Source organism: Felis catus, chromosome E3, assembly GCF_018350175.1.
Source record: "Felis catus isolate Fca126 chromosome E3, F.catus_Fca126_mat1.0, whole genome shotgun sequence".
In the NCBI taxonomy this organism is placed as follows: domain Eukaryota; kingdom Metazoa; phylum Chordata; class Mammalia; order Carnivora; family Felidae; genus Felis; species Felis catus.
In genome coordinates this window covers 38,470,526-38,483,441 of record NC_058383.1, presented here as the reverse complement: position 1 = coordinate 38,483,441, position 12,916 = coordinate 38,470,526, and the positions used below count along the sequence as shown (strand labels likewise).

The 12,916-nt window shown below is 49.6% G+C and overlaps 1 long non-coding RNA gene across 2 annotated transcripts in view; it reads left to right on the top strand.

Moving 5' to 3' along the window:
• Window positions 1-11,791, top strand: part of LOC102899865 — a 36,451-nt gene extending 24,660 nt beyond the window's left edge. Inside the window, exons 7-8 of one of the 2 annotated variants that reach the window (XR_006591187.1) lie at window positions 7,168-7,285; window positions 9,956-11,791. This is a non-coding gene — a long non-coding RNA (uncharacterized LOC102899865). Of the gene's footprint in view, window positions 1-7,167; window positions 7,286-9,720 lie in introns of both variants that reach the window. The other variant, XR_006591186.1, reaches the window with a different exon arrangement.
• The last annotated feature ends 1,125 nt before the right edge of the window (window positions 11,792-12,916 follow it).

Here is a 12,916-nt window from a genome sequence, read left to right as displayed (position 1 = left end):
GCAGGGACTGGAATTCCCCTATCAGTCCTGTTGGCCGTCTTATAACAGGTTTCCCCCTATCATTCCCCCCTTTGATGCCCCTTTAAACGGACATAGGCCGTATCGAGGGCATCATCTTTATTTATTTCAGGCTGGTCCTTTCTCTCAGTTCCCTGACTTTGGTTGTGACTGTTCCTGACTGGTTTATAAAGTAACAGCTTTTTTCTCTGAGGAAGATGCAGGTGCCCCTTTTCTTGGCAGTGAGGAGGTCAAGTGCCCGTCTGTTCTGGAGGGCAACTCCTGCCAGGGAACTTATTTGGCTCTGTAGGGACACTAGGGAGTTGGCCACTCGTTAGTCCCACACAAGAGCCTATGTCCCTATCCCCGTGGCTATCACTGCCCCTAGGAGGACGGGTAGTAACACTGCTTGTTTAGCCCAAGCCTTAAGACTGAAGGGTAATCTAAGCACCAACTTTTATCTTGAGAATCTTTTAATCTCTTTTTCCTGAAGCTTGAGGCACATACTTTAGTGCAAACACTTCCCCCAAATGGCCCTGGCAACCTTACTCGCAGGCAAACCAGCAGACTGAAAGAGGTTACACCACATTTAAGCTTTTAAACCGCCCAGATTCTTCCACAGTGGGGCCCAGATTAGAGGCAATCAATACCAAGAAAACAGCCTATCCATAAGAGGAAGGTGATTGCGGACAGGAACCTCTCACTGTTTCCCCAGCTTTCTGGGGCAACCTCTGCCAATCTGATGGCAAGGAGTAAGAACAGTCTATTTATTACATAGGACTGGTGAGTCCTCAAGCTTCTGCCCTGCATAGACTAGCCAGCTTCCAGGATGTGGCTGGAGCAGGGCTGAAGATCGGACTTGGGTCATTATTCCAAGTCTGAGGCTCCTCAGGATTGGTCCTCTTGACTCTGGAGTGGTGGGCCCGTGGAGTGATACCTGTGACCCTGAGGGCAGTGGGGGTGGCCAGAATAACAGTATGAGGCCCTGTCCACTGTAGTTTGAGAGGATCTTTTTTCCAGTCTTTGACCTAAGAGTGAGTCCCTCGGTGAGAAGTGATGTACAGGGGATCCTAAAGAGATTGGTGCTTTCTCGAGGGTATCGTTGAAACTCATTTAGGGTGGCCCCTAACGCTTGAAGTTGTTGTCTTATTTCCTTTCTGGGAGGCTCCCTAACATGGAGGGGGCCTTCCATATATTAGTTCAAAAGGGGAGAAACCTTGAGTTCCTGGTGTGCAATGGACACGCAGGAGGGCCAGGGGCAACAGGTCCGGCCATGGGAGGTCTGTTTCCTGGCAGAACTTGGCTAAGGTTCCCTTGAGGGTGAGATTCATTCGCCCTACTTTCCCTGAACTTTGAGGCCGGTAAGCATTGTAAAGCTTTCAGGGAGCTGGTTAAAGTTTGTATAATGTCCACAGGTCCATTTTCACCGTGGATTGTGGCCGGCAGGCCGAACCGGGGGACAATTTCTTCTTTGAACTCCTGGTGGGGGTCACGGCGTGGATAAGGGAGGGAGCTGTGTCTACCTCCTTATTAGCTGCCACCTTGGCTCCTTTGCTAGACGATTTCCTCGTGCTGTAGGGTCGTCTCCCTTCTGGTGTCCTTTGCAGAGTAGAACTGTAACTTCTTTTGGAAGCCAGACGGCCTCGAGGAGCTTTAGTATTTCCTCCTTGTTTTTGATGGCCTTCTCCGCCGTGGTGAGGAGGCCCCTGTCTTTGTAGATTGCCCCGTGTGTGTACAGTAGCAAAGGTGTACCGGGAGTCAGTTGACTCGCTTGTCCTTGCTAATGGTGAGGGCTTGGATTAAGGCACGTCACTGCATACCCTGCCTTTCGAACGCCCTCTGTGATGAAACTGCCACCGTCCCTGAACAAGGTGAGCTCTGGGTTCTCTAGGGCCTGGTCACGCAGATACGGGCGGCTTGCGAAAACTTTCTTGGTCACCTCAGAGCAGTTACAATCTGGTTTCTCTTTCTCGGAAGGTAGGAAAGTTGTGCGGTTCAGCGTCCACACTGTTTTAAGAGTGACCCGTGGATTCTTGCAGAGGAGCCCCTCCTATTGTGCTAGCTGGGAGTTGGAGAGGCGTGAGAGATGTGACAGCATGGGGAACCTTAGTTCTTGTCCCAGGGTGAGTTTCTCTGCCTCCTTAATGAGCAGAACTGTGGCCGCTTGTGCCCTAAGGCATAGTGGCCATCCGCTGCCACCGGGTCCATCCTCTTCGACAGGGCCAACAGTCTGTGTGAGAACCCTGAGGATGACCTTTTCCTTCTCTTGCACAAAGAGAATAAAGGCTTTTCTATATTCGGCAGGCCAAGGGCTGGTTCCTGCCCCAAGGCGGCCTTTATCTCTGGGAAGACAGCTTTGGCCTCCTCTGCCAGACAGGGCATTCTCAATCTGGCCCTAACAGGAGATTATAGAGGGATCTTGCTATTACTGAGAATCTGGGAATCCAGATTTGGCAGAATCCCGCAGCCCCCAGGAATTCTTGTAGCCCCCTCTTAGTTTGGGTCTGGGGTAGGGAAGTGATGACCTTCTTTTTCTCTAGCTCTAGAGCTCTCTTTCCATGATACCTGATACCCTGAGTTCGACAGAAGTTGGAGGAGGGCCCTGTGCCCTCTGTACAATTCTCTTGGGTATTGCTGGCAAGGAGGAGCTCATCCGCATACTGGAGAAGGGTGCAGCGTGTGGCCTCCCTTTGGAAGCCAGCGAGGTCTCTGGCCAGTGCCTCCCCAAAGAGGGCAGGCGAGTTTTTTAAACCCTTGTGGGAGGCACCTCCAAGTCAGTTGCATCTGACGCCCTGTGTCTGCTTCGGTCCGCTTGAAGGCAAACAAGGGTTGGCTTGGGAAGGGGGTGGGGGCGGGCGGAGGCAGAAGAAGACATCCTTTAAGTCTAGGCAGGTAAACCATCTGACAGAGCCTGGAATCTGGCTGAAGAGGGTGTATGGGTTCGGGACCACTGTGTGCAAGGGGATGGTCACTTCTTGAACTGGGTGGATACCCTCCTCCCAGCTTCTTGACTGGCAAAAGTGGGGTGTTCCAGGTTGATTGGCATTCAGCCAGCATGCCTGCTTCTTTGAGTCTTGTCGGTGTTCTTGGATGCCTGCCCTTGCCTCTTGTGGGAGGGGGTATTGCCACTGTCTCTGCGGTCGAGCCCCTGGGATTAATTCTACAATGACAGGGGCCGGTGGTGGGCAAGTCGGTGGGCGGGGGGGGGGGGGCGGGGATTGTCCTAGGCCCTTACAGTGGGGAGGGCAGTCCTGAATTCAGGTGGGCTGCTCGGTTGGGCCTGGGCACAGGAGAACCTCCATTTTTTAATTCAGTTGGAGGCTGGTGCGTCTTTTGGCCCAAAGGTTATTTGGGCCCCCAGCTTTGAGAGTATATCCTGGCCGAGGAGAGGGATAGGGCACTCAGGTAGGTAGAGGAACTCATGCCGTACCGTGTGGCCCCCGAGTTTACATAAAAGTCGTAGTTTGGCCCCCTACTTTTATTTTGACTGTGGGCTCATGGGGGCCGAGAAGAAGTGAGCCTGGTCCCCCTCAATCTGAATCTATTCCTGCCAGGCCTATGAAGTCTTTTTTGCAGGGTTCTTGTGCATATCGGTTGGGTTTTAAGGGCCTTTGCCTGGTTGGGACATTTATTCTTTTAATGTCCTTTTTCTTTGTAGTGGGCACATTGATCCCTTGCTAAGGAGGTTTTGGGCTTCCCCCTTTTGGCAGCTGGACCTTCCCTGTCCTTTTGTTGTGGCTCTCTTGTGCCTCGAGGTCAAACAGGTGTAAGCCTCGCGTAGACTCTCATAATAATCCCCAGGGGATTCCCCTTGGGCTGGGCAGACTCACGGGCTTCTTAGCCCTGCTCGGATCCCCCGGAGGAGAGCCTCTTGGTACCGGTGGCTGTGGACCGGCACCTGGAGAGTGCTGTGCCTGGCCAAGGGCGCAATCTGGCCACTGGTCCAAGGGAGAGAAGATCTGCTGGGTCCAGAGGTGGTGGGGAGACCGAAGGCGGCGGAGTATCGGGAACCGGGAGGTTCATATGGTGGGAGCAAGATTGGTTCTTCCTCTGGATCGCCAGTGAGAACTTGTGGAGGTTGGGACTTCTCTTGTCCTTCCTTGAGCTACTTTGTCGAGGTGACGAAGACCCTAGCCCGTCCCTGTTTGTTGCAGGCACATCACACGCAAGGGGGAAGGGTTTGGGCAGTCTCTAACGAGGAGTCGATATATGGGAGCTGATCAGGGTGACCGGGGTCTGTGGCGACAACATGCCAGATGTGGCGGACCGTTGGGACATCTAAGGTTCCCTCTGAGGGCCATCCTACACCAACTCACATAAGGTTCTTAACTTGCCGGTGGTTATATTAATTCCATAGTCTCCTGAAAACACCTTTTTTTCTCTGTCCCGACCCCATAATGTTCCTGTGAGACAGAGGTGTAAGGGTGCCCCCTCTAATGAGACCAGTCAGATGCCTGTCTGGCCGTGTCCCGAAGGAACTTGGGTGACACTTAGCTGTAGCAGTCTCAGCTTTGTGACTTACGATCGGAAACTATTCCGATGCCGGCATAGACTGTGTGCTGTTCACCATGGAATTGCAGAGGGGTCCACTCAGACTCCGTGGGCTTTTGGGGACCTTAAGGGTGCCCGCCCGTGGAGCCACAGAATCGAACTCAGCAGGCAAGCCGGACCGAGTCGCACATTCACACTCACGTACACACCAGAGGTCGCTACATTCCCTCCCACAGAATTTCTCCCTGTGAGACCACTGAGGTCTCCGGGGAATGATCAGGTTCCCCTTCCACCACTATGGGTGGGCTGGACAGGACAGAATTGGGTCCCAGGCCTTCCGGTATTCGACCTTGGGTCCAGCGCCTCACCTGCTAAGTCTCCTCGAGGCCGGCAGGAATGGCAGAGCAGGCTGGCCCGAGGCTACCGAGCGGGAGACTGCCGAAATCCAGTCAGGGTGCGCCTTCTCCCTTGCGGCTCCTCGTTCCGTCACCGCCTCTCCCTTTTCCCAAACCGGTGGCAACAGTGGGCCAGCGCGGTTGGGTTTCCCCGTCAGGGAACCAAATGTTACATGACCTGGTCTGGATCACCAGCGGAAGAACCAAGCGGCACGTGGAGATCTTGGAAGGCGGGAGGTTTATTTTACACCGCCAGGCTCAGAGGAGATCATTCTCCCGAGCATCAGCAGCGGGGACAATTTACAGTCTGTTGGAGTGGGGCAAGCGGGGTGGGAAGAAGAACCCAGAAGGAGAGTCTTCGGGCAAGGTCTGTGAGTCCTGTCGGCCGTCTAGTAACAGATTTTCCCCTATCAGTGTGAGGGGCACCTTCTTACTCAAATCCTCGTCAACCTTGTGGAACATTCCCTTGCCTGCCACACTTGGCAATTAGTTAGAAGTCATAAACAACCTAATGCCTATCACCAGACCACTGGCCGAGTAAATTTCGGTGAATCTGCTCCATGGACTGCGCTGCATCTGTTGGAAATGTGCCGTGGTTTTCCATGTGCTAACGTGCAGAGATGGTCACTACAGAACTTGAATAAAAGCGTGTTTATGGTACAATATGGCACTATGATCCCACGTTTGTAAAAAGTATGAAAAATATTTTCAAAATTCCAGTATCTGAAGGGAGACAAGAAATAACATGGCACCTGTAGAAAGTAGAATTAGAGACAGGGGCTGTGGTTTTCACTCTGTGCTCCATACATTTTTGTGGTTTTCAATGAACATTTAAACTTTTTGTGACACTTGAAACATAGTCCGTAAATATATTCAACATGGGGCTTGAACTCATGACCCTGAGGTCGAGAGTTGCATGCTCTTAGGACTGGGCCAGCCAGGTGCCCCTGCTCATTATTCTTTATAACAAAAACTTAAATAAAACCTCATTAACTGGAACGCTTTTTTTTCATTGCAGTGCAGAGGAGTAGGAAAATGATTTTTAAAATGCAGACTGTGCCCACAGAGAAACACATATGTGAGATTTTCAAATAATTTGTGAGGTTTGCCAATACTGGAGAAACAGAACAGACCTGCCTCTGAAGTTAAACGCACAGCACAAACCTACCTCTAAACTTAAACACACATACACGCACACACGTGCTGCAGGCATCAAGTTAATGCAGATACAGACTTAAGGTCTCAAGCCTTGACTCCCTTGATGTCACACAACAGAAGCCACAATTTAAAAAAATTTGAGCTGAAATGACGGTCAGGCCACTTGCCCAGGAAGGTCTTAGTATTTGCACAAGAGCCTTCACACAGGGCGTGACCTAGCTGTGCATCCCCAAGCTCACGTGGCACTTCTGCTTCCTGGAGGGGGTGCCCTCGCACGTGGTCTCTGGGGCTGGTGGTAGAAGCACAGTGGACACTCCCCTCCCACCCCCACCCCAAGGACCATCTGCAGAAGACAGCAGTTAGAAACAGTTCTTAATGCTGCAGGCAGTAGTTAGGAGAAAACAACCTTGTAAGTCAAAGCTAAAATCAGACATCAAAGACCACACAGAACATTTTCCAAGATTGATCTAGTGGTGGCAGGAGGGTATCAAAACACCAAAAATCATAGCTTTGGAACTGCCACGGGTGACACTTAACGGTTGAAGCTAACGTATATTAGCACTAAATTTATGCGTGATGTGAGAATCCTGTGAGTGCCTCATATGCCTTCATAGCACAGGCTCCAGGGCCAGACTGCCTCAGTGAGAATACAGTGCCTTCCGTTAACCAGTTGTGTGGCCCTGGCTGAGTGATGTACCTACCCACTTATTCAGCCTTGAAAAAGAAGGAAATTCTGATACATGCTATAGCATGGATAAATCTAGAAAGCGTTATGCTAAATGAAGTAAGCCAGACACAAAAGAGCAAATGTATGCTTTGTATGATTGTACCTATATGATGTACCTAGAATATTCAAGTTCGTAGAGACAGAAAGTAGAGTAGTCATGATCAGGGCCTGGGAGGGGAGGGGAGTAGAGAGTTATTTAGTGCTTAGACTTTCCGTCCAGGATGATGAAAAAGTTCTGGAGACGAGTGCTGGTGATGGTTGTACAATAATGTGAACGTACTTCATGCCACCGAATTGTACACTTAACAGTAGTTAAAATGGTAAATTTTAGGTTCCATTGTACCACCCCAAAAGCCTAAAAAATGCACATACCCGTTGATTCAGTTATTCTATTTCTAGGACTATCCTAAAGAAATGGCTGGATGTATGCAAAGTCGCACTACAAGATGTCCCTCACAGAATTGCTCATGAAACCAAGAATTGAAAACAACCTAAATGTCTACCAGTAGAAGAGATAGTAAGTACAAGTGTGGTATGCCCATCCTGTGGCATACCGTGCATCTGATGAGAGTATGCAAGGCCTGTGCATCTTGATCCACACGCACTGTTGTTATTTTAAAAAACTGGGAAAATGTGTATTGCATCACACGTACACATAATAAATACATATACATGTGTAAACACGTCAGGAAATGGGTAGGATGTACAGCCAGCTGTTACCTATAAAAAGGAGAAAAAGTGAAATGAGGGGGTGATGGAAAAGTTTCCCCATTTTCTTTGTATACATCTATATTCTTTGAATCTTGTACAGTGACTATTTATGTACTACTGTGGTTCTGGTTATCTATTGTTGCATAACCAACACCCCAGAAGTTAGTGGCATAAAAACAGCCTTTCTCCTCTCACAGTTTTGTGGTCAGGGTTTTGAGCAGGGCACAACAGGGACAACTCATGTCTGCTCTGTGACTGGAGCTTCAGCTGGGGTGGCTCCCATGTCCAGAGATTGCTGGAAAGGAATGGGATACTTGACCGGGGTCATGTGTCTCTGGCTTCAGTACTGGCTGTCTGCTGGTGACTCCTTGGTTCTTGCCCCCCTTGTGTCTGCTGGGACTGGAATATCCAAGTGACTTCTTCACCTGCATGTGGCGTGCCTGCGCTGGGCTGTCTGGAACAGGTAGACTGCTGCACGTCCGTCTCTGTCCGTGTGTATAGCTTGGGCTTCCTCACGGCATGGCGGTCTCAAGATAATCAGCCTTCTTAAATGGAGGCTGGTGTTCTCAGAGGTAGCATTCCAGGAAGCCCCAGGTGGTGGCTTCAAGACTTCTTAGATAGGCCCAGAAGGTCATGTCCACTTCATTCTGTCGCCCAAGCTTGTCACCAAGGCCAGTCTAGGCACCCCTTGTCAATAAGTAATAAGGAATTTGCGGCCATTTTTAACCTACCACACTTACGTGATGTTAAAAGACTTTCAACAGGAAATTCAATGTGACCCATGACTTATAGTGACCTTCATTAAAGCAGAGCACACCCACCTCTTTCGTTTCTTTTACCAGTCACTGCAAACGGAGTCTCTTTGGAAATCCTCTACTGGGCCTGTTGCTTCCTTCCAAGTTTCTTATGCCATTCCTCAAATTAATGTCCAGGCCAGTGGTTTTCATCTCTGGCAGCACAGTAGAGTCATCTGGAGAGCTTTAAAAAATCTTGATGCCCAGACCAAATACATCAGAACCTCCAGGGGGTGACACCCAGGTGCTGTGGTCTGAAAGTTTGTGTCTTCTCAAAATTCCTATGTTGAAATCCTAATGCCTGGTGTGATGGGATTAGACGGTGGGACCTTTGGAGTTTCTTGGGTCATGAGGGTGGATCCCTCATTAATGGGATTAAACCTCTTATAAGAGAGACCCCACAGAGCTCCCAAGCCCCCTCTACCCTGTGAGTACCAAAGGTCAGCAGTCTGCAACCCAGAAGAGGGCACTCCCCTGACCATACCGGCACCCTGATCTGCGACTTCCAGCCTCCAGAACTATGGCAAATAAATTCTGGGGGGGGGTGCCTGGCCGTCTCAGTCAGTGGAGCATGGAGACTCTTGATCTTGGGGTTATGAGTCTGAGCCCCACATTAGGCATCGAGATTATTTAAAATAAAATCTTTTTAAAAAAAGAAAGAAATTTCTGTTGTTTATAACCCACCCAGGCTGTAATATTTTGTTATAGCAGCCCAAATGGACTAAGACAGTGGGTCTCAGAAGTTTTTAATTTTTTTTTTTAATTTTTTTCAACGTTTTTTAATTTATTTTTGGGACAGAGAGCGACAGAGCATGAACGGGGGAGGGGCAGAGAGAGAGGGAGACACAGAATCGGAAACAGGCTCCAGGCTCTGAGCCATCAGCCCAGAGCCCGACACGGGGCTCGAACTCACGGACCGCGAGATCGTGACCTGGCTGAAGTCGGACGCTCAACCGACTGCGCCACCCAGGCGCCCCAGAAGTTTTTAATTTTTTTAATGTTTATTTATTTTTGAGAGAGAGAGCGCGTGTGCGCACAAGCACCAGAGAGCAAGTGGGGGAGGGGCAGAGAGAGAGGGAGACACAGAATCCGAAGGAGGCTCCAGGCTCTGAGCTGTCAGCACAGAGCCTGACGCGGGGCTCGAACTCACGAACTGTGAGATCATGCCGTGAACCGAAGTCGGACGCTTAACTGACTGATACGCAGGCGCCCCCCTCAGGTGTTAGAAGTTTTTAAAGCTCTGCAGATGAATCCATTGTTTACAAGAATCGGAACCACTGGTCTAGACTGTGAGTAACTGACCCAGCACCAGCGGTTTCAGAAGCGGCTACTTAGCACTTGTCAGCCACCAGTCCTCGTTGGCAAAGCGATGGGTTGGCTGTACGCACCTGGCCATGGAATTGCGAGAAGCTTTGGCTGATAGTGAGCCTGCGTCCTCCCTTTCCAGGGCTGAGCGCTGTGCGCCACGGAGCCCGCTCAAGCTCTGCATCTTTCACCCTCTGGCCACAGCCAGCTCCAAGGATGAAACGTCTTGGTGAGCGGCTTCTGTCTGTGCTGGATCTGATGCCTACTCTCTAAGTCCTCTGCCCAGGGACCTTGTTGAACAAAACGGTTGTAAGGACAGAAAGCACGGCATTTTCTGAAATAGCTTCAGTCCCACAAGCTGCCTGCTTGCTTCCCAGGGGAACCTCTACGCTGTTGGAGCTGCCTGATGGAACTGCGGAGGGAACTTGCAGACCCTGAGTTTCTGGGAGGAGACAGGGGAGCCTTTGCGAAGTACGAGTCTCATGTGAATGGCTCGTCTGTCTGCCAGCAGGGTCTTGAAAAAAAATACAAAGGCCTGAGGGGTACTCCTAGCATCGCAGAGCAGGCGGGGTGGACAGGAGGTCGTGCTAGCGCCAGGACCCCGGGTCCCCACCTCTCGTGTTCCCTGCCGCCCTCCCCGCAGCAGAACCTACAGCTTTCTTTCTTCCCCTTTGTTGTTGGAAGAGACTTCTTGTGGCTGGAGCACACACCCTGCTTCAAACCAACAGCCAGATTGGCTGGAATAACCTTGGGAGATAGATTTTTAATAACACAGAACATAAATACCGATGTCACCATCCCCCATAATTAACAAACGTGATGTCTACTTGCTTGATTTTGTTACTTCTATTTTGTGAGAAGGCACCTCTGGACTGTTCACGTGTTGAGAGCCTACATGTGGTGCCCTGAGGCAGCCAGACTACTTCCGTGGGCTTCTCGAGCTCATTCCTCTAGTCAACCAGGTTGGCTGGGGGCCCTCTAGCATTTGGACAACCCTGAGAGAAACCTTGAAGAGGAGGGACTCCATCCTGCCCAGGGGGAACTATATTGTCCCAGGAGACAAGGCAGTGGAAGCGTGCCCCATCCCCGAGCACATGGCGAGGGGCCACTGGTTCTTTCCTGCTGGCCTCCGCTCTCCCTGCCCCCCAGGAAAGGGCCCCCATTTGGGAGAGATGAAAGAGTTTGTACAGAATGCAAAGTAGGCATGGACAGGCCTCTCGGGGGCCATTTGGTTAAGGTCTCACCTTCATGAAAGGTCTCACCTTTTTAAGTTCTTTCCACCAAAACACCTAGTTGTGTTCTTGTGTTGGCTGTTAAAGATGCTAGATGCAAGCATGTAAACTATACCACACTTTTTATAATATTTAATTTTCTAGGAGCCTTAAAAAATGCGGGGGGATAGGCTTTGCTAGACCTCTAAGAAGTCCTGTCTGACCAACTGGAAAAGACAGGTTGGACCTGTCTCATTCTGGGGATAGAAAAATCCCCCATCTGAGTTGTTCAAACACCCAGACTTGGGGGCTGACGGAACTGATCCTAAGTGCTGAGGAGAGGCCAAGAGCCGAGCTCCCCTTTCCACATTGTTCTCCATCCTCACCGGGCACTTGGGGAGAGGAAGTGTGGAGCTGGGCCTGGAAGCTCAAGTCTGAGCTGTGGGTGTTTCTGAGATTATTCTGCCCAGATAACTAGGCTAGGAGAGAGAGAGGATTTCAGGACAAGTACTCATTTCAGAATTAAAGATCACAGAGTTTCCAGGAGGGCCCTTTGGACCTTTCTTGAGGAACGTGAAGGTGACTGCAGGTGCAGGAGGGCCAGGTGTACTGTCTCTTGCCACTCCCCTCCCATGTTGTGAGCCCCTTGGCCTAGTCACCAGTCTCTTCCCCGATTTCCTTGATTTTAGCCTAGACAACACACTGTGAAAGAATCCCTGCAGATTCTGGAAGGTCACAATCGAAAAAATCTTAACGTGGTCCCTACAGGTTTTTTCTGCTTTCTAGAAGATAAACAGCTATGGCATCTTTGGGAAGACAACTTGGCTGGAGTAAGGGATGAGGCCTCTCCAAGGCCCTTTGGCCTCCTGTTCTCACTGCTACCTTTAATACCTAAGGAGCTGTTAACAATTGCTATATAAAGTCCCTAGAATGTTTTTGTTTGCTTTTACAACCTCTTAACAAGGGAAGAGGAAGTAAAAAAAAAAAAAACAAACACAGGGAGGCAGAATGGGAAGCCACCCAAACTCCTCTATCTCACTTCCCCTTCAAATAAGCACAAGGGTGCCTCCAAAGATCCAAAAATACTTGAGAGGTCCAAGAGTACATTTGTGTCCTACAAATAGAACCCTTCTTGTCTAGGGCTTTGGGGACACTTAACAAGCCTTTTCTATAGGAAAACCTATATGAACTTTTCAAAGCAGAGTAGAATGAACCTCATGTTCTAATCAATGCAGAAAAAAATCTGGGGGGGGTGCTGAGAGAGAGTGCACACACGAGCAGGGGCAGGGCAGAGAGAGAGAGAGAAGGAGAGAGAGAGAATCCCAGGCAGGCTCCACACTGACAGTGCAGACCCTGACATGGGGCTAGATCTCACAAACCTTGAGATCATGACCTGAGCCAGAATCAAGACTCAGATGCTTCCCCAATTGAGCCACCCAGGCACCCCCTGAAATTTGTTTTAAAAGGAAAATTTTCTTGACCAGTTGACCAACTCTTGGCTTAAAGGGGAAGTAAAATAAAAACTGCAGTGACAAGCTATTTTGAAATGATCAACAGAGAATGTTGTATGTAAAAATTATGGGAAATAAAGCTGTACTTTGAGGAAAACTCATAGCCTTAAATGGTTTTATCATTAAACAGAGATTAGAAATAAAATACACTGATATTTATTGTTCTCTACCCTGTAAGACCCAGTCATGTGTGTGATGTTGATGTAGGTATATCAGGAGAGCAGAAGAGGACACAGGTCAGAGCAGGATTATAGCTAAGCCTCCCAGCTAAGGTCAACTGTGTTTGGTGCTAAAAATAAGTTCTAAACAAAGTACCCTGGGAGCCCAGAAGAAAGTTATTCTCACTTGCGGTGAGAGCCAGAATCAGCTGTTCAGGGCCTGTGTCACAAAGATCTTTAAAGCTTTGTTGAGGAGTCTGTGCTTTATTATCAGGACAGTGGGGAACCACTGGAGGAGGGGTGTGTGTGTATGTGTGTGTAAAGACTTTTATTTTTGTTGCTGCTCTTTTGTTTTGTTTTTCTCTTTCATAATAGTTTCCCAGATGTGGAACTGCTTGATTAAAGAAAAACAGGGGCACCTGGGGTGCTCAGTTGGTTAGGCATCCGACTCTTGATTT